The sequence below is a fragment of the Anolis sagrei genome, chromosome 1 (genome assembly GCF_037176765.1).
Source record: "Anolis sagrei isolate rAnoSag1 chromosome 1, rAnoSag1.mat, whole genome shotgun sequence".
Classification (NCBI taxonomy): domain Eukaryota; kingdom Metazoa; phylum Chordata; class Lepidosauria; order Squamata; family Dactyloidae; genus Anolis; species Anolis sagrei.
The window spans coordinates 280,857,841-280,880,529 of NC_090021.1; the positions used below are offsets into that span (position 1 = coordinate 280,857,841).

General features: G+C 38.4%; 1 long non-coding RNA gene across 1 annotated transcript in view; it reads left to right on the forward strand.

The window, feature by feature from the left end:
* LOC132761844 (uncharacterized) overlaps window positions 1-21,021 on the forward strand; it is a 146,569-nt gene extending 125,548 nt beyond the window's left edge. The window contains exon 3 of the long non-coding RNA XR_010909103.1: window positions 20,931-21,021. This is a non-coding gene — a long non-coding RNA (uncharacterized lncRNA). The remainder of the gene's footprint in view (window positions 1-20,930) is intronic.
* The last annotated feature ends 1,668 nt before the right edge of the window (window positions 21,022-22,689 follow it).

The following is a 22,689-nucleotide window of genomic DNA, read 5'->3' on the forward strand; positions in this document are numbered from 1 at the left end:
GCAGACTTTTGTTAGGGATGTAAGATTGTCAAAATCTGGTCCTGCATCTGTGAAATGGTCTTCCTTTGGATTTCCAGCTGGACGGGGAGCTCAGCTTTTTTCATAAGGGATTGAAGACCTTTCTCTTTGATTTGCCAGATTAAGTGACTGAGGCAGATTCTACACTATAATGAAGTTTGATCTGTACTAAACTGGATTATAGAGCTGGTGTAGAACCATATAATGGAGTTCAATTCAGTTCAAACTGTATTCTGTAGTTCTACACTGACAATATAATGCAGTTCAAACGGCATTATCTGATCAATATAGTACCAGCCTGAGTTGTGCCTTAGGATACTGTGATGGTGGTGGTTGATGGAATGCTGAGGGCTTTATATGTATTTATAGCCCTATATGTTCCTGACTTTGTCTCAAACTGTATATGTTTGACCCTTTGGTTGGAAGCGGGTTATAAAGGTTGTTTTGTCATCATTATCATTATTGTTGTTGTCGTCATCATCGTTCCATAAATTGATGTAATAGGAGAAATAAACTATTCTTGACCTGTATGGCTATATGATAAAATCACTATGAAATATAAAGGTTTTCATGGAAGATCAATACGTACATGATTTTTTTTTAAAAAAAACCCAACAGATTTATGCTTAATCATAAAAAGGATGTGCTTCACTCTCCCCATAGCATTTTCCCAATCTGAGTCATCCCCTCTCCAAGAAGCTGTTATTAGCCCCATGAGTGGAAAAAATACAAGCACCTCAGAGGAAAAGGAAATACCAGTTATTGCATTTCTCGTGCAGTGGAGAACATTCAAACCTGCTGGATATAATAAAGACAAATGGAAGCAGTTCTTCATAGCATAGCATGGGGGAGAATCCGCTGGTGGCAGAACCTGTCTTCCAATCAGTTAAAATATTGGAAGTCAGCCCAGAGAGCAATTTTATAAATGGTGCTATAAATTCTGTTTACTTGTTGGGTTTGGAGAAAGACTTTTTGAAAGTGCAATGTCATGTTTAATAAGAAAGCACATTATCAATAAGGTCTGGGACCTTCTGACTTGAAAAGCATTTTAAATAAAGATTTTACCAAGCCCTCCCTATCCTGGCAGGAAGGGCAGCTCAGAAAAATATTGCTGTTGTTCCAGGAGGGTTTTTTTTAAAAAATCATTTTGATCACTAGATGGTGTCTTACATTTGCAAGGTATATAGGCGGGGGGAGAACCAGTCACATCATATTTGTCATGTATTGAACTATTATTCCTGCAGAAGAAAGAGAGAGAGAAAAAATCAAATACACGTAATACAGATATATCTGTGTCTACCATACTCACCTGTAAACCACCACCCATGACTTCCAACACCTCAGTGTAAAACTAATATCTCATTAAAAACCTACCCTTGTCTTTATATTAATAAATTCCTCTTGTAGCTACTTTAAGATCTACATTTGTCTTCCTTTCTAAATATTCAAATATGAACTTCCATTTTCTAACAAAATCTTCATTATTTCCTTCCCAAATACCATTGGAGAGCTTGGACATTTGGATATAGTCTAATAATTTTCCTCTCCAGTCCTTATTATTATTATTATTATTATTATTATTATTATTATCAATACATGGTGTCTTACTTTTGCCAGGTTATACACAGAAGGAGGAAAACCCAATCACTTCATATTTGTCATGTATTGGACTATTATTCTTGCAGAAGAAACCAGAGATACATACTTTCTGCAACTTCAAGGCACTTATGAAGTTTTGTCTTCTGAAGTCACTCAGGAACTGCAGGTGTTCCAACTGAGTCATAGGTTGCATCTACACTGCAGAATTAATGGAGCTTGACACCATTTTAATAGCATCTTTTTCCATGTCAGAGCAACTTGAAAAACTGAAAGTCGCTTCTGGCATGAGAGAATTGGCTGTCTTCAAGGATGTTGCCCAGGGGACTCCCAGATGTTTTACCATCCTGTGGGAGGCTTCCCTCATGTCCCTGCACAAGAAGCTGGAGCTGACAGACAGGAGCTTACCCCGCCCCCCGGATTCAAACCTCCAACCTCCTGGAACAACAGGAGTCCTGCCAGTACAAGGGTTTAACCCATTGTGCCACGGGGGGATCCTATTTTAATAGCATGACTCGAGGCTATAGAATCCTGGGCGATATAGTTTTACAAGTTCTTTAGCCTTTTCTGGTGCCTCACCAATTACAACTCCCATGATTTCATTGCATTGAGCCATGGCAGTTAAAACTGTGTCAAACTGCCTTAAGTGTAGATGCACCAATAGTTTACATCATCTGGGCCAACTATAACTTCTTACAGTGTCTCTTCCACAGGTCACAATATTTATTTGCACTTGCTAGGATTTAAGCAGCTTTTCAGACTGAAATCTTGAGAAATCCCATTTTAGCTATCACCTTTCAAATTCAGCCTAGACTTTTTCCTTTCCTACCATCCTCATGTAAGTCTGTTCCTCTTTTTGAGCACTACATGAACACAGGTAACAGTTATTTGTGAAAAGTAATATAATACAAGGTAATGTCTAACTGTCAGGAATCTTAAGAAATTTTCCTTGATTGCTATTTGGGTTTCCAGGTCAGGATCACCCTAAATACTGAAACTTTCTTTTTTTTTTTTTAAATTAATTTTTATACCATTTTCTTTTACAGTGAAAGAGGGAGAACAATTATTGTGATAGAAAGTTGTGAAGTTTAGACAGACCGTGGGGGATAAAATAAAGGGTAAGAGAGGTAGGGAGGGGCCCAGAAGTAGAATAGAAAGGATAAAGGGGAGGTAGGAATGGGTGGAGAATGGGATGGGGGTCAGACGAATGTGTGCATCACTTCCGTTCAGTCCGCAGAGGAGTGATTATCTCGTTGTATTGTTCCTTTTTCCTGTTCCTTGCTGTCCTTGCTCTTCTTACCCATCGACTTTTAAGTGTCCAGTTTGAATTTGCTTTTCAGATATTCTTCCATGTCCTTCCAGCTTATTTGTTTGGTCTTACTGAGTTCTTCTATTTGACTCGATAATCTGTCACAAATTCTGAAATCTGTTATTTTCTTTATCCAATCTTCATTAGTTGGGATCTCTTTACTTTTCCACTTCTGGGCTATCAATATTTTGGCTGCTGACGATAAATAAAACAAAATTTTTTCTTCATTTTTCTTCAGACCTAAATCTGTTATGTTCAATAAATAATACTCAGGTTTGAGCTCAAACTTTGTTTTAATAATGTTTTGTGTATGTAAATGAACCGTCGTCCAAAATTTTTTAATCTTCTTGCAATTCCAATACAAATGGAAATAGGTTCCAGCTTCCTTTCCGCACTTCCAGCACTGCGTATTGTTATTTTTACTAAATTTCGCCAATTGTACAGGTGTCAAATGCCATCTATAGAAAACTTTGTGCCAGTTCTCTACTATGCTGCTGGCTCTAGTGTATTTAAGCTTGACCTTCCATACTTGTTCCCATTCGCTTATTAGTATAGAGTGGCCTATATCCCTGGCCCACTTGACCATATTTTCTTTTACTATTTCCGTTTCAGTATTCCACTCTAACAGGTTTCGATACAAGATTCTAACCAGCTTCTTATCCTTTCTCATAATTATATCCCAACACGTGTCCTTTTCGCTAAATCCCACTTTTAGATCTTCCTTTAAAGTTTCTTTAATTTGTATATATTGTAGCCAATTTAGTTCTTTATCTTCCCTCTTTAATTCTTCCATAGACCTCAGGTGCCATTCATTGTTGATTTTAACCAATAGTTGCCTGTAATTAAGCCATCTACTTTTCGGTAACTCTCTTTTATGATATGCCTCTATTGGCGATGTCCACATGGGTATTCTGGGGTAAATAATGTCTTTATACTTGTTCCAGGTCTTTAGTAGGGGGCCTCTGATGTAATGATTAGTAAAGTTTTTTTCTATCCTTGCCTTTCCATAGCTTAGGTAAGCGTACCACCCTCTTCTAATGTCATAACCTTCTATAGTTAATATTTTTTTTTGCTCCAGGGTAGCCCATATTTTCACCCATGATAAGGCACAGGCCTCAAAATACAGCTGCATGTCCGGCATGGCCAATCCTCCCCGACTTTTGGCATCTGTGAGATTTTTAATCTTAATTCTGGCTTTTTTCCCCTCCCATATAAAATTTAATATTTGTTTGTTCCATTTTTGGAAACATGTATTTGTCTTAATAATTGGTATCATCTGGAACATGAAAATCATCTTAGGTAATACACTCAATTTTATGGCTGCGATCTTTCCTAGTATAGATAGATTTAAATATTTCCAGTTGTTGAATTTCTTTATTATATTACTCCAGGTTTTTTCATAGTTATCCTTAAACAGATTCATATTTGAAGCCGAAATTACTATGCCTAGATATTTAATTTTATTGACCACTTCAATTCCAGACTTCGAAACAATCTTTACCTTTCTTTCTGCCTTAACATTTTTAGTAAGAATTTTTGTTTTATTTTTGTTTATCTTAAATCCTGCTAGTACACCGAATTTTTCAATTTTAGATATCCATTTTTCAATAGTTTCTAATGGAGACTCCATAATGCAGACCACATCATCTGCGAACGCTAAGGTTTTGTATTCTTCTGATCTTATTTTGAGGCCTCTTAGCTCTTTATCCTTTCTTAAGTCCTCCAATAAAACTTCCAACACCAAAATAAACAAAAGAGGGGAGAGAGGGCACCCTTGCCTTACCCCTCTTTGTATTTCCACTTCCTCTGTTCGCAGGCCATTGATTAGTACATTTGCTGTTTGTTTGGAGTACATTGTCTTTACTACATTCATTATAGGGTAGCCTATATCCATTTCCCTCAACAAGAGTAGTAGGAAGTCCCAGTTCGTGTGGTCAAAAGCTTTCTCCGCATTGAGAAAAAGCAGACCTACTTCCTTTTGGTGGTTTTTTTCGTAATACTCTATGATGTTAAGGAGTAATCGGCTGTTATCTCTCATCTGCCTTCCCGGTAAAAAACCTCTTTGATCCTCGTTGATTTTTACTCTTAGTAGTGCTTTAAATCTTTCTGCTATTATGCTTGTGAATATCTTACAGTCACAATTCAGAAGGGAGATGGGGCGGTAGTTTTTAAGTTTTGTAGTCTCGGTGTTCTCTTTGTGAATTAGCGATATGTATGCCTCATTCCACGTCTCCGGCATCCCCTCACCTTTCAAGATGTTATTCATTACTTCTCTTAAGCAAATGATTAATTCTTCCCTGAATGTTTTGTAGTAAAATGCCGACAACCCATCCGGGCCCGGGGCTTTATTGTTGGTCATCTTCTTTATAGCTCTTATAATTTCTTCTTCTTCTATAACCTTATTCAATGATTCTCTTTCTGCGTCGGATATTTTGGGGATTTTCTGATCTGAGATGTACTTAATTATATCCTCCTCTGAGACTACATCTTTCTTATATAATTTTTGATAATATTCCCTGAATTTCCTCGCAATCTCTTTTTCCTTCGTATAGGTCTTACCTTCTTCTATTATTTGTGTAATGAAATTCTGTTGTCTCCTCTTCGCCAGCATTCTTGCCAGAAATTTCCCCGGCTTATTAGCTTTTGCAAAAAATTGAGCCCTTAAGTATTTTAGTTTCCTGGCCATTTGATTTACTTGAGCCGCATTCACCTCTTTCCTCAGCACTTCTATTTCTAGCTGGATTTTTTTGTTTCCCGGCCTTCTCTTTAGTTCGTCCTCTTTGCTTTTTAATTTTTCCACCAATTTCCCTTGCTCCTCTCTCCTTTTTTTGCTTTTAATAGCTCCTTGCTGTATAAGATGTCCACGAATAACCGCCTTACTGGCGTCCCATACTGTTCCTAGTGTGGTTCCTTTACCTATGTTATTCTCGAAATATTCCTTAATTATTTTCTTATTGTGTTTAATATCCTCTTCTGATTGTATTAACCAGTCGTTAAGTCTCCATCTTTTCTCTTGTTGTCTAATAGCCATATCAATTTTCAATGGACAATGGTCGGTATGGGTTCTAGGTAATATTGTTACTTTCTTGGTTTTAGTAATTAGCGATTTGGACATCCAGCACATATCAATACGAGACCATGTCTCGTGCCTCTTTGAGAAGAAGGTATAGTCCCTTGTTTCTGGGTTCAGAGTCCGCCAAGCATCTTGTAGGTGGAATTCTTTTTGTAATTGTGTGAAGATCAATGGCAGGTTCCCACCTTTAGGGTCTCCTCCCCTTGTTTTTTTGCCAGCTTTGTCTTTTTTATTGTCTAGAACTCCATTAAAATCTCCCACAATCACTATGTTCTCGGTCCTGTACTCTGTTAATTTCTTTTTTAAAGATTTTACGAAGCCGGACTTAGCTCCATTGGGTGCATAGATATTACAAATGAGCATACTTAAGCCATTTACTTCACACTTCACCCCTATCATTCTCCCATCATTATCCTTAAAGGCTAACTCAGGGTTTAAATTTTCTTTGATGTATAATGCCACCCCTCTCTTTTTTTTTTGCTGCTGAGGCGTAAAATAATTTACCTAAATGTCTATTTTCCAGATGAGCAGAATGTTTTTGCATTATGTGTGTCTCCTGAATCGCTGTTATATCGCACTTTAGACTCTTAAACATGTTGCTGATTAATTTTCTTTTATTTGGGCTGTTAAGCCCATTTACATTATTCGACAAGAGTTTTAACGCCATCATCCACTTTCAAATCTATTAAGTCCTTTATCGCCTTATTCTTATACGTTTGTTTCCCATAGTCTTCTGGAGAGATCTGCCTGGCTCTCTTCTCTCCCTTATTTCTTCTGGTTGAGTCTGGTATCTTTGTTGTTTCCATGTCGTCCTCGTCCGATTCTCTCTCCTCCTCTCTGGCTGGGTCTCTTTCCGACTGCTTTTTCTTGGTCTCCTGATCCTTTTTAATTTCTTGATAGAAAACCTTAGCTTTTTCTACCGATGTTATCCACCTTTGTTCCTCCTTGTAAGTTACCATTACCCCTTCTCTTTTTTCCCATCTAAATTTTATTTGCAGCCTTTTCAATTCATCTGTTAGGAAATAATACTGTTTTCTCTTACTCATGTCGGAGGCTGACACCTCTTTCAGCATGATCACTTTCTTGCCTCTGAAAATAGTCGGTTCCTTCGCATTATTTCTTAGAATTTGGTCCCTTAAGTGCTTTCTTGTTAAGTGGACCACAATATCTCTTGCTGTTCCCTTCTTCTTTGCATACAATGTTTGCACTCTGTACAGTCTATCTATATTCTTGTCCATCTCCTGTAAGGATAAATCTAAAATCTTTGCTGTTATTTCGGTTATTATACTCCGTAAATTGTCTTGTTCTTTTTCTTCAATGTTCCTAATTCTAATTTGATACTCTGTTTCGCTTCTTTCTGCCCTTTCTTGTATTTTAGTTATCTTCTCCGTTATTTCATCTAGTTTGTCGACCCTTTTATTTGTCTTTTCTATGATTTTCTTCTGTACTGTGTTTTCTTTCTTTATTTCATTGATTTCTGTTTGCATTGTACTCATCTCTGTTTTTACAGCAGATATCTCCTCTTTAATTTCTTCTCCTATTTTCCCTAATTCGTCTTTTATCATTTTCTCCAATTTGGTCTCTAACTTTTTTTGGGAAGCTTGCATTTTTTCCTGTGCCTCTTGTAATTTAACTTGTGTTGCTTGTATTTTGATTAACTCTGCCATTATATCTGCCGCCGATGGTTCTTCTTCTGCTTTCGGAGTCTTTTCCCCTGGAGGCTTTTGAAGCTTTTCTCCTTGTAGTGAATGTCTTCTTATTGGTAGTAGCTTGCTACCTTTTGTTGCTGCTAGCTGCTCCATGTTTCCTTTTTAGAGTTTCCTTTCCCTTTAATTACCTATAATTTCCCTCTTTTTTCAGTATATCTCAGTAAGCTGCAATCACTAACTCTTACTATCTTTACTCTCTATACCTTCTATATTAGCTTTGGCATTCCTGTTGTATCAGTTCTCTTGATACTCAAATTTACATTTCACCCTCAGGCCTCATGGCTTGATAGGTGCTTTCTGCAGCTTTCTTCTGATATATTTCTTCTTTTATTCTTTGGCCTAGATCTCTACCTCAACTACGTTACAATACACTACCCAGGTGGGGAAGGCTGGTTCTATAATGCACTACAATATGATACAATATGATACAATATAATACAATATAATACGATATCCTATACTATATATTATGACACAATATGGCGCAATATGACACAATCGCACACTTTAGTTCAATACAAGTGCACGTGCTTCACATACATTTTACATGTACTCCCATGCAAGTTGTGTATAATTTACAGTATTATTCTACCAACTGTTACCTTATCTATTACATAATTTGAATATTTTCAATGCCAGTATGTTTAAATATATATAGGTATAAATATAGAGGTATAAATTTTTAATTTACCTTTGCTGTTTTCCTCTCCTTTCCCTCATCTAGATCTGTAGTTCAACTGTATAATTCTTGACTTTCTTAGTTTCCTTGGTATTTATTCTCTCTGTGCCAGACTTGCACTTCTCCTTATCTAAATACTTGTTTATCACCTATTTACTCCTTTGCTTTGCAGCTGCTCCTCCGCCCGCCGCGATGCCTCCGTCTTCACTCCACTCACAGGCAAGCACCTTTCTCCAGCTGCACCGCCACGTTTGTAAGGAGATTAGCTGTAAAGCTCTCCACTTCAAACAGTTTACTCTTTTCACTCTTTTCACTCTTTTTGAGTCTGCTTCAACGGGTAACTTTTTCAGCAGGTTGCTTTCTTCTCTTTCTTCCTCCGCTTCCTTTATCTTTCTTTGTTTCTTCTGCTTCTTAATTACAACTTAGAAGCTACTAAATGGAGGCGGTAGGCCGCATGCCGTGCCATTAGCTCGGCGTCCTCATCCCGGGTCTTATCTTATCTCTGAGGACTCCTTCGCTGCCAGGAGAGGCTTCCAAAGAAACCTCCCTCGCCGCAGTTGCCTCGGAAGAATGCCAACGCGACCTTGGCCTGTCGCTGTTGGGAGGAAATATTAATCCTCCGACCCCTTGGGTGAGGTATCAGCTCTGGAGCTCAAGGAGCTTCAACAAGCTGCTGCAGCCTCCATGTTGCCTCCACCGGAAGTGAAAAATACTGAAACTTTCAAGCCAAAACCCGAGACCCATGGGCAGGCCCTGGCAATGTCATGGAGGATGAGCTCTAGATAAGCCCCGGGCAATGTTACGACTGGTTGTGTCAATAATCATTATACATTAAGTCATGCTTGTGGTTATGAGGCTGAGTCATACTCCTATCTTTCCACAAACCATAGGATTTATGGTGGGGCCCAGCCCCTATAGTTTCATCTATTTTATATGTCCTGTTGTAGGTAACATGTCTAGAGTTGGAAGATTATTTGTACAGAAATAAACATTTTTCTCCCAATGTCCCTACCCCAATGTTTCCTACTTTTCTTACTTTTTTACGTGAACCAGGCTAACATGACCATCTCCTTGAAAAGTGCTATAACAGAGGCCAAAAATACAGTTCTAGTTTCATCGATAGGAGTAGAGTATTGAGATCAAGGGAAGTAATGGTAATAATAGTAATAATATAATAGTTTTATTTCTTGCCTGCCTCTCCTCACGACTTGAGGTGGATTACAGCATTACAAAAACATAAACAAACACTCCATAAAATACATATATTAAAACATATTTCTATAAAATAGATATTAAAATAAACAAAAAAATTAGGCATCCAGTGGAAGTTTAAAATTAATCATTAAAACTTTCTGGTTAGGGTAGCACCAATCTATTCTTCTTTGGTCAAGTCTCAGCTGGAATAAAATGTCCTGTTCTGGACCCCATGTTTCAGGCAGGATATTGCTAAACCAAAACATTTCAGACAGGATATTGCTAAACCAAAACAAGATAGTAAAAATGGAAATTCAGCCCTATGAAGAACAGATAAGGGAGACAGAGATGTTTAATTTGGGGAAGAGATGACCAAGTAGTGGTATGAAAGAAATCTTTAAATATCTGAAATAATGTCATGTAAAATTGTTGCCTTTAAGAAATTTCTAATTTATGGTGAACCTATCACAGGGTTTCCTTGGAAAGATTGGATCAAAGTTCCTCCAAGACTGAAAGAGCATCCTTTGTCTAAGGTCACCCAGTGGGTTTTCAAGTGCAAGCAGAGATTCTTCTCCAAAGTTATAGACCGATGTTCAAACCACCATTCCATACTAGATCTTGTCCTACAGAATACTACTACTTCTCAAAATGTTTTTCCCTGAAGTCGTGCCACTCCATGAACATTTTCCAGGAAAGAAAGAAACAATTGTGGCTAATGGGAACAAATATGGTACCAGTCTCTGGCACAAGAGAGAGACTGTTGGTCCCCTACCACATATAATCTGGAAAAAAACACTGCAGCAGGAACATGTTTCTGCTGCTTCAGACACTAGGATGTGAATAAACAATGGATTCAAATTACAATAAAAGAGATTTAACCTAAATATTTGGAAGAACTGCATGACATGGGAATAAATTATCTCAGAAGATAATGGACTCCTTTTAGGGATTTTAAACAGAGGTTGAATGACCATCTCTTGTGACCTCTTCACAAAGGCCGCCGGAATTGCCACAGAACATGGTGATTCTGGTGATGCCCATCTGAGGGTGTGGGAATCCTGTTGCTCCATGCCCCACATTGCCTGGCTCATCCCATCCACTGCCCGGCCTGTCTCTGTTGATCCAAGGCAACATAGGAAGCCTCCTGTCTTGCTGCTGTGGTAAGTGTCACTTCACCTTTCCTTTTATGATGGACCCCCCCCCCCCCCAGAAGTTGCAGTGCATCATCGCATGGGAGCTGGCAGGCTCTGTCATAAAAGCATAGGTGAACTGGCGCATGCCACTGAATTAGCCCTAACATGATGAGATCCTTAGATGTGGATTCCTCTCTGGCAGGTTCCTGGACTTAGATATCAGTTGCTAAATCTCATTCAGCACCATAAAAGTACATGGTTGTTGACTAGTTCAATGTGCCACTCAATGCTTATATAGGAACGTGTTAGCTGGGCAGCATCTGTGTCCTAATACTGAGTCATCTGAGGCATCCTTTTCTTTGACTGCTTCTTTTTGTCCAGTAAGAAGGTTTTCCCTTCTCACAACAGCTTTACCTTGCAACAGCAAATTGCCTTGAAGGAATATTAATGAATTAATGTTCTATGATATTGAAAGTGTAATGGTTAACATTCTTATTAACTTTTTCAAGCAAGAGGAGTACCTCAATTACTCCACAGTGAGTCATTAACCAAAAAATCTAAAATCTGGATTATAAGGTTGCCCTTTGAGGATTAACAAGATACACAAGGTTCAACTCAATTTAGGAATATTTATTTAGCATAGCAACTGCCCGCACCCCAAAAAAGTGAGATTGATAACTCAAAGATTCAGTTATCTCACCAAAGAAAGAATAAGAACACTTATAAAGATTAAATTTGAAGGTACGCTGCTAGCAATTTAGGATTTCTCTTCTGAAATTTAAAGTCACAGTTAGTTCCTCCAAGATGCCAGTGTTGGCATGTAGTACCAGGGATCAGAATGAATATGTTGATATAACTTACATTACTAGCTATGGGTTTAAAAAATTAAAATAGAATAAACAACATTATATGTAATTTAAGGGTATTTTCCTGGGGGACAATCTGCTTGTTATAGTGCCCTCTCCTCCCTTGAAAGTCTCCCCTTTTACACTGAACATTTTCTCTCTTTGCTATGTGGCTGCTGTGATAATGCATTATACAAAGCCATCAACAGCACACAGGAGGGAGAGAGGTGCAGGAAAAGGAAGCTCATACTATCCTACATTGTGATACAATGAATAGGTGAGAAAAAAATGCAAAGTAAGGGGAGAGTCTGGATGAACTGATGATGAGCAAACAGGAGACATATGTGAGATAATCTTTATTTAATTCAGTATATGACTACATAAATTCAGTACATTATGATTTTTAGAAATTAATGGCTTTAAAGGCAAGATTATTGGTCTTCCTCAACATGTTGCTGATGCCATAGCCATTTATCCACTTGTGGGGTGAATAATGTGACATCCCAATATGGGTATGAAACAGCCATAATCTTTATTAACCAGGAAGGAGAAAAACCTGTGAAGTACAGTTCTTGCTACCACTGAATAGTAATAAGTATATGTGATGAGATTGGCATCTCTGCCAGTGGTACAATAAAAGCCATTACTAGCAATATGGTTTAGAAATACATCCGGGCTTAAAGGCAAAGGGTTTGGTGCTTATAATGTGAAAAGGACACTACTTTGACCCAACAAAGCAAAAATTGGCACAGCTACTAAGACTAACTTCATTGATATCAATATAACTCAGCTCTTTAAAGGTAAGCAGGTGCTCATGAGACACATTCAGAAAGGTTCATGATCCCCTTGACACTTTGTAGCTTCCTATTTTGTAGCTTTATGCCCTATTTTGTGTAGAATCTTGTACTGCTTGTGATCTTTAATGGCCAAATTGTGAAAGTGAATTGCACATCTCAGATGAAAGAGGGATTTCCCAAAGCTACTGCCTCCTAACTCAAATCCAGATCAATCCTTTGGTGCTGATGATGAGGAAAAGCATGGCAGATTAAACCACCAAGTCATTTCCTGCAACCCTCTGCTCTTCTCCTGTAGAATTCTAATCACAATATTAACCCAACCTGAACCTAATTTAGAAAGTGAATTCTGACAAAACAGCATCACATGGTGCTGATGAAAGAACTGATTTTTTTGGATTCATAGCTGTGTGAGTCCCTAGAGATGGATGAAAGGTTCACACAAGTTTGAAATGTAAGAGAAAAATAGTTACTGAAAAACAAACTTGCCAAAAGCATTAAAGCCATATCTTTGCCCCACTTAGTTTTCCCTATTTTGATATTCTTATAATATGGATTTACTTCTATTGTATTGCACAATGAATAAAGAAAACTAAAGAAAAAATTGTCTGCTCTAATGTCATCATGAGATGAAGAGGACATTGGTACTTCCATATGACTTCTTTGTATATTTCAAAATTAGCCTCAGTACATGTTGTCAGAAGTATAATTGTATCAACACTCAGGGCTGGATTACATTTCTAGACTTTCATTAATTATTAATATTTTCTATCTCAAACCATTCCTACACAGGAAATTGGGGGTTTCAGTCTGAATGTCTGCACCACAGTATAACAAACAATGAAATAGAGGAAACACAGAATAACTACAAAATATCTTTTGATCCAAATCATTGTCCCTTGTTCTTACAATTGGTCCAAGGATCCATCCAATGCAAAGAGTTCCCCATCCCCAAGTATAACTCCCAAAGGGGTATTGTTTGAAAGTGCTAAAATAAGTCTAGCGCAGACTATAGGCCCCAATACTCTTGTTGTGTACAAAGGTGGGGGTGGGGGGTGGGGGTGGGGGTGTGTTTGGGAGATTTGATGTTGTCAAAAAGACCTCTGGGAGTAGGTAGGCAACACTGCCTTCACATGCTGACTTATAGAAACCCTATGGATTTCATGGGGTTTCTTAGGCAAGGAATACTTACTTAGAAGTGTTTTCTCTTAAATATAACCTGCAGCTTTTGGTAGTCCATTAGCTTTATCCCATTCAAGTGCTAATCAGAGTTGACCCCGCTTAGCTTTCAATATCAGTCTCTAAGAACAAAGCAGAAGGTGAGCTATGCTTAGATGTGATCCTTGACTGCTTTTTAAGATGTGTGAGTTGACTTGATGGTAATCAATAATAAAAGCAAATGTGCAGGGGGGAGACAGTATTCTTGAGGGAAGAAGAAATTCATCAAATGTTGGTGTTAAAAGCTTAAATGCTATAGAGAGAACTGGGCAAATAGTACAAGAACTCAACAGTGGTTGAAAACCATAAATAAGCATATTTAATGAAGGACCCATGCTCTTAGATGTCTCAACACTAATCCACAGAGCAACTGATATAAACAAGATGAACTTGTTCTCTGAACACAGCAAAGAAAATATAATAGGCATCACTAAAACCTGGTGGGATGAGTCACATAATTGGGATGTAGTTATAGGGGGGAGGGTATAGCCTACTTCAGAGAAATAGGCCAAACAGGAAAGGAAGAAGAATGCCATTATATGTCAATGATGTTTAAAGATATAAAGAAATCCATGACTTAAATCATGGCAGCCAGGTTGAGAGCATCTGGTTAAAAAGGAGCACTCTGGTCAGATAAGAGTGAAAGGCTCACTTGAGGATACAGTACTAAAAAGGAATAAATACTTGGTATCAAATTTAACCGGGAACAGCTAGAATAGAAAAAGATGAGAAATTGGGAAAAGTAAAAGATCAATTGAACAAGATCTGGGGTACATTATGTATCAAAAATTCATACATTGAGTGTGTTTCTGAAAAGGGAGAGTTAACAGTTATGTAAAAAGAGTTCGATTAAGTCAGAAATTGAAGTATGTCTTTTCCGAAAGCTCCAGTTATTTGTATTTTTAAATTTCGATGAAATTATATAAATTAGAAAACCCGTCAACTCCATGCAGCATGATCAAATGGTCAGGAATATTGGAAGTTATTATCTCAAACATTTGAAGGGCACCAGCTTGGAAAAACCTGTGTTCAATTGTCAGGTGACTGAACTATATAGTCTTGCAGTGTTTATCCTTTCAGGTAATTGCTTCTCAGCAAGAATTTTCCCCTTGGTCTTCCTACCAGGGCTATAGAGCCAAAGTTGTGAAGTCAAATTCAGAGTTTAAAATGATTTGGGGTAGAAATATGCTGACTCTGAATCCAACTTTAAAACAAAATCTTATAATATTATAGCTATATTTGGTACATACGGAGTCAGTGTGGTGTAGCGGTCTGAGCTCTTGACTATGGAGGCCAGGACTGGATTCCCCACCTGACTCAACCCACTAGGTGCCCTTGAGCAAGTCATATCTTTCATACTCAGTGAATGGCAAATGCAAACCCACTCTGAACAAATCAGTGGAAAGACATAAATCCAAAACAACTTGGAGACACATAAGAACATGGTAAACATATAATTTTATACTAAGATTTTATACAATATGACCTACATATCTACAGGTGATATGTTCCAGGATTTCATATAGATACCTGAAACCACAAGTAATTGTGAACCTGAATGAACAAATTATGAGTAATTGTGATCTGGAAGCATAGCATAGAATCACCTTAAGGATCTAAAAAATTCTTAGTAGACATATTTCGTCAGACAGGAGTAATTGAAACCACAGGAACCAGTCTGATAGAAATGGGGATCATATTCTTCTTAACCAAGTAAATACAATTTATGTTTTATCAATCTAAGCAGATTGATTATTCATGTGGTGGTAATAAAATGTCTTGTGCTACCAGTAAATTTGTACTACAGTAAATTTGTTATTACTAATTAATATGCATTTGCAGTTTATGGAACAGTTGGAATCAGAAAAATTGTTGAGTTGACAGAGGCAGAGGTTTGGCCTACTAACCCTACTAGCCCTGGTTCCTACTCGGAATCCTTTCACTGGAGATTCCAGAAGCAGATGTGCATATGCAAATATATTTTATTGATAAGTGCTCTAATATTTGCAACTTACAAATTGTACTCATAAATTTGGGTATTTAGTCTATGAGACAATTATGGGAAAGATGCGGCATCTGCAGTTTTTACATCAGCAGTCTTTATGCCAACACAAATCTCATTATCTTCTCTAAAAACTTTCCTACCCCCAGATTAAATAGCCTGGCAGTTCTCTATTTTTTCCAAGTTTCCATATCCTAGATTTCTGTTTGTTTGTTTATATATTTATCTTATTCAAATCCATTTTAACTCAAACTCAAATACTGGCTTACAAAAGATTAAAATAACATCAGTTAACCACATTACCACAAATGACCAAGAGGACCACAATGGCAAAATAATAATAGAAAAATTGTACATAGTTGTACTGGTCAAAAGCAAAAGGAAATAAAAAAGGGAAATCTTATTGAAGGAATGCTAGTCCATAATACTACAAGGAAACGCTACCCTGATGGACTCTAACCTTGCACAATTATGGTAACACTACAAGGTAAAAATAACCTACTAAAACAAAGACTCCTTCATTCATTGACTTATTGCCCTCGCAGTGGGTTTCCATTGACTGGGGAATATTTTGGAGTATCTCTCTTTTAGAATTCATCAGAAGATGTTTTCTTATTCTGTAAACATCTGGTTTTCCCTGACTCTACCCATTCTACTAATATTGTTCATTGTTGTAGCTGTTTTGGTTCCTTAATGCCAGAGTGTTATATTCATATACTTATAATACTACAAAGTCCCCAAACAAGTCTAATTTTAAAGGATCTAGCTATTGTTAATCTTGATGATTCTGTAGTCTTTCCTTATACTGGAAACTGGCCTTCACTCTGAGAAGATGATTTCATCATGCCAGTAAATGATGTACTTACGGGATGAGTTATCACATGAATATCTCAGAAAATGCACTCAGTATTGTGTTGGGAATCCTTTCCTCATATTAATAGATGATTACAGATTATGATGTGGAGGTATTGGAAAATTTAGATATTGTATGCCCATTAGAAGCACTGAAATATAGAAAAAACAGATTCTCTCTGTATTAGAAAGCCAAGCTGACAGGGCAAAGGCATGATGATCTGCTTCCAAGGCACAGGCAAGAGGGGATGAACATTCCGGGGGGGAGATAGGAATGACTTGGCACGGGTCATGGACTTAAAGCAAGAAGTGAGTCTCTCTCCCTCCCTCCTGACAGGACAAAAGTAGGCCTCTTGGTGGATCTCTGTAGCTGAACCCCAGTAACTCTAACTTGCTGTAAGCTGTTCTTTCGATAGAGAAGATGCTGAGGCGCACCCCATGCATGAAGACAGATATAATTTGATATTTCTGTGATGCTAAGGTGACGTAGTGATTATGTTAACGTATGTAGGAGCATGTTTCTTTGTTTGCCTGTATTTGAAGGTGTATCAAAGGCAAAGTCAATGCCTTTATACTCAGTCTGGTTTGCTTTTGGAGGAAATTCCACACCAGGATCTCAGCTGAAAATAAAAGCATACTTTTCTGCCCCAACAAAGGATTACTCTTAGCATTATTTCTCCTATCAGCCACAACAATTGCTCATGGTTAAGGAAGGCTGTATTTTGACAGAGCTTGAGAAAGTGACATTTAAACCACCAAGATTGTACTGAAGGTAGACAGAGATGAAAGTCTGGCCAACACTGCTATTTCTGCTGTGTACATAACAATTCCAAATGCTCTAAGTGTCCAAATTTGGCAGGAGCCGTCCTGATTAATCCTCTGCCATTTCACCTTTTCAGCAAGTACAATTAATTCTGCAGAGAAGAGAACGGTGTGGGATCTTGTGCTTCCTGGTTGGCTCAGGCAAAAGCAAACAGCTGCAGCCTCTGCTAGGTTTTATATTCTTCTTCATTAATAACTCTTGCCATGTTAATCACTGATATTGCTTGGCCACATAGGATCATAGAATCAGAACTGGAATCGAGCACAACGTCCATCCAGTCCAACCTTCTGCTTTGCAAGAATCCACAAACAAAGTATTTCCAACAAATGCCCATCCAGCCTCTGTTTAAAACCCCCCAGAAAAGGTATCAATCATTAACAATGAAATGATTTTTAAAATTTGGCAATAAAACACCTCAAAATGTATCTGGGCTGAGGAAAAAACAAAAATGTGGCACCTTGAATGCTTCGTTAGCTGCCCCAAGTCCCTTGGGGGAGATGGTGGCAGGGTACAAATAAATTATTATTATTATTATTATTATTATTATTATTATTATTATGGAGCCTCCAATGGTGCACTGGGTTAAACACTTGTGCTGACAGGACTGAAGGTCGGAGGTTCGAATCTAGAAAGAGTGCGGATGAGCTCCCTCTGTCAGCACCAGCTCCCCATGCGGGTGCATGAGAGAAGCCACCCACAAGGATGGTAAAGAAGCAAAACATCTGAGTGTCCCCTGGGAAATGTCCTAGCAAACAGCCAATTATCTCACACCAGAAGCGACTTGCAGTTTCTCAAGTCGCTCCTGACATGAAAAAAGTATTATTATTATTATTTGAAACACAACAAGATGAGTCCACAGCAGACAAGATCACTCTGTTGGCTGTTGTATTGGATCACATGTCGGACACTTCCCAAAATGTCTAGGACTGTGTGATTTGTTGTTGTTGTTGCCAGACACTGGTAAACTTCAGAGGTACCTATCATAGAAGAATGGGAAACACACATTATTGACCTGCTAATAATGGATAAAATAACTGTACTCTTCAAAGGAGAGCAACTAGAGGATTTAGTTAAAGAATGGCAGCCAGTGATTCAATACCTCAAAATAAAAGTAAAGTTAAACCAGATATAAAAATACTTACAGGGGATCCTATAAGGCTGTGAACAAAGCGGAATTTATTACCAACTTAGAATTTATCATATTCTTAGCTGCCCTACCCAAACAGAAGTCAGAGGTTCCTTAAATAAAGATACTGTATGAGAAATATTAGTGAATTATCAACAGCATGAAAATATAACATTGTATGCAACAAACATATATATTGTATGCCTATTTTAACAAATATATACATTAAAAAATAAAATAAAAACCCAGAAAAGGAGACTCCACTACAGTCCAAGGTGACAAAGAGCTCTTCCTGTCAGGAAAGTTTTCATCCATGATGTATTTCAGGATATGTGGTCTTTAATCAGAACACATTTCTGCTCATGTGGTAAAATCCTCGATGCACCTCATTGTGTGGTTTGTGAAAATGTGGTAGAGTTCACTGCATAAGAACTTTCACTCAATAGGACTGTGGCCGCAGACTACAGCTCTAAAAAGTCTCTATCTAGTGTGGCAGCTAACTGGATGGTTTTGGAAAGTTGTAGTCCAAAAATAATTTCCCCAAGCTGTAAACTCTATTCTTAATAATGATTTAAAATCCTGCAGGTATTCAAGTGAATGGTATGATTCTGTTTGTGCTTTCAGCTCAGAACGCTGCCATAACTAACTAACCAGTCAACAAAGAGATTCTTCCCCTTGAGGGCTTGCTAGCAGGAAGCTGCTTTAACTGAGTTTGATTTGCTTTGCTTTGAAGTTGGAAATACTGGCTCTTGGTTCATGCTGGGCCAGTGATTGGATATGTTATATAAGACAGAAGAGAAACAAACAAATATCCAGACAAAACACCCAAGCCATTCTTCTCTAAGTTCCCCCTGATTTTTCAAAAAGAATTACACCAAAGATACAGAAGGCATTCTACTGACAGTTCTATTTTTCAGCAAGACGTTTCTAGAGAAAACCCAGTGACTGAAAAGAAGCACTCCTGCCTCTGTGCGTGCTTAAATAGTTCATTATTTTTGAAAACCAAAAGCAGTCTATTATTTCAGTGATTTCATTGTGGATTTTAAAAAAGTTTATTTAAACTGGTACTTGGTGGCTGTGATGGTCTGGGTGAGGGTGAACAAATTGAAATTGAATCCAGACAAGCCAGAGGTACTCTTGGTCAGTTGAAAGGCCGAACAGGGTATAGGGTTACAGCCTGTGTTGGATGGGGTTAAACTCCCCTTGAAGACACAGGTTCACAGGTTGGTAGTTCTCCTGGATTCATCGCTGAGCCTGGAACCCCAGGTTTCAACAGTGGCCAGGGGAGCATTTGCATAAATAAAACTTGTGTGCTAGTTGCACCTGTACCTTGAGAAGCCAGACTTGGCCACAGTGGTCCATGCTCTTGTTACATCTAAAATAGACTACTGCAACATGCTCTATGTGGGGCTGCATTTGAAGACTGTCTGGAAGCTCCAAGTAGTCCAATGAGCAGCAGCTAGATTCCTTACTGAAGCAACATACAGGGAGCATACAACCCTCCTGTTCCTTTAGTTCAACTGGCTGCCAGTTTGCTACTGGGCCCAATTCAGAGTGCTAGCTTTGGCCTATGAAGCCCTAAATGGTTCTGGTCCAACTTACCTGTCTGAACATATCTCCCTTTATGAGCCAACTAGAGCTTTATGCTCTTCTGGGGAGGCCCTTCTCTCAGTCCCACCCCCTTCACAAGTGCGACTGGTGGGGACGAGAAACAGGGCCTTCTCAGTGGTGGCCCCTTGGCTGTGGAACCCCCTCACTAGTGACATTAGGCTGGCCTCATCCCTCTTGGTCTTCAGGAAAAAGGTAAAGATCTGGCTCTGCACACAGGCATTCAGAGAGTAGGGTAACATGGAATTCAAACTTAACCTAGCAGTCTGAACAATGTCTATTGGGTAACCAAGAATTATGGAATCATGGCTCAGCACTTTGTATGTTTTTAATTTTTTTACTGTATGCTGTAACTGTTTATACATTTTAACTGTTTTATAATTTAATATGGTATGCTTGTTGTTATGTGCACGATGCAGCATTGAATGTTTGCCATAGCTTGTAAGCTCTGAATCTCCTTCGGGGTGAGAAGGGCACGGTATAAATAAAGTAAATAAATACATTAAAATATTTTTAAGCACACACCAGCACTTGATGTAATACAATTAAACTTTTTAAACCAACCCAAAGCAACATTTAAAATGTAATTCATAAGCACATATATAACAATCAGATTCAACATCTGTCAACAATACAGTTTTTAGTCCAAATGACTTCTCTGAATTGCAAGGTTTTTGCCTGCTGTGGAAGGGCAACAAAGAGGAAGCTAGTCTGGTGTCCCATGGACAGGTAGTTCAAGAGTTTGGGAATGTCCATGGCAAGTAACAATTCTTTGTGTACTTTCACATTGCATAGTTACAATACCACCTTCTACATTAAGTATGGGGAACAACTCGAAAGGGAAGACACAAACAGATGGACCAAACAACATGAGGTGTCATTGTCATTTTTCTAGGTATGACATTTTCTAAATATCTCTTCAGTTTTGACCTCCCTTCATTTTCCCCATAGAGTAAAATGAAGAGGGAATGAAAATGGGTTCACCAGCTCCAAAACCAGAGGGCTCACAAGACTGGAAATTTAGCCGACTCCTAAAGGTAAATAACAGTGCTCTGATTCTACTTTAGCAGTCCTGGAAATGTCCTATGAGATGCTAGGATTTGAAATTTCGGCAGAACGATATGAACTTTTCAACCAGAACTTGACAAACCCAGTCAAGGTAGTTAAAATGAAATCGTAGTAATAGGCCTGAGTAGTGTGAAAGGATTGTTGTATTCTTACCTAACATTTCTTTAAAGGCAGCAGGACCAAGAATCATAGAATCATTGACCTTATGGGCCATCCAGCCCAGCCCCCTGTCAAGAAGCAGGAAAATTGCAGAGTATAACATCACCTGAAGATCTAAAAAACCCCAAAAAACAAAATCTCAGCAGGGGTTACATGAGAAAATATGTTTTTCAGATGGGCTGCTTACAAGTAGTTAGGGGCTTTATAGGCTTTATAGGTCATAACAATTGCTTCTGCCTAGAAACGGACCAGTAGACCATGGAGCTATTAGAGTACGAAACATATGTTCCTTGTTATTTGCTATAATCAACACTTAGAAGAGCTTCTAGAACACATTTCAAAGACAGTTCATCCAGAGGACATTACAGCAGTCTTTAGTACAGTAATTAGATCAGTCCCCTCCCTCCTGACCTTCATGAAGAAAGTCAAATCCTGGTTGCAGGAACCAAGCATTTGCACAATGATTCCCAGGGCAATAATGTTTTCCTGGTGTAACAATAAACAATGCAAATTACAGTTCGGAATGGCTCCTGTAATATGTTTTTTGGATTATGTGACTTTAAATAATGGTTTTAAGTGTTATGTTTTAATTATGTGATTTTAAAGTAAGTTGTTTTATTATACATTAAGGCATCAAATTGTGCCTCTGTTGTGAGCCACCCTGAGTCCCCTTCCTGGGTGAGAAGGATGGGATATAAGTGTAGCAAATAAACAAAAAATAAATAACTAAGTCCAGATCTGATTTGTCCAGAACTGTATACAGTTGGCACCATTGTTTGCAGATGACACCAAATTGGGAAGGATAGCCAATTCTCCAGAAGACAGAAGCAGAATTCAAAACAATCTTAACAGATTAGAGAGATGGGACAAAACTAACAAAATGAAGTTCAACAGGGACAAATGCAAGATACTCCACTTAGGCAGAAAAAAATGAAAGGCAATGATACAGAATGGGGGGGGGGGGGTGCCTGGCTCAACATCAGTACATGTGAAAAAGATCTTGGAGTCCTCATGGACACCAAGTTAAACATGAGTCAACAATGTGATGCGGCGGCAAAAAAGCCAATGGGATTTTGGCCTGCATCGATAGGAGTATAATGTCTAGATCCAGGGATGGCATGCTACCCCTCTATTCTGCCTTAGTTAGACCACATCTGCAATACTGTGCCCAATTCTGGGCACCACAATTGAAGGGAGATGTTGACAAGCTGGAATGTGTTCAGAGGAGGGCGACTAAAATGATCAAGGGACTGGAGAACAAGCCCTATGAGGAACGGCTGAAAGAGCTGGGCATGTTTAGCCTGAAGAAGAGAAGGCTGAGAGGAGACATGATAGCCATGTATAAATATGTGAGGGGAAGTCACAGGGTGGAGGGAGCAAGCTTGTTTTCTGCTACCCTGGAGACTAGGACGCAGTGGAACAGTGGCTTCAAACTACAAGAAAGGAGATTCCATCCAAACATGACGAAGAACTTCCTGACCAT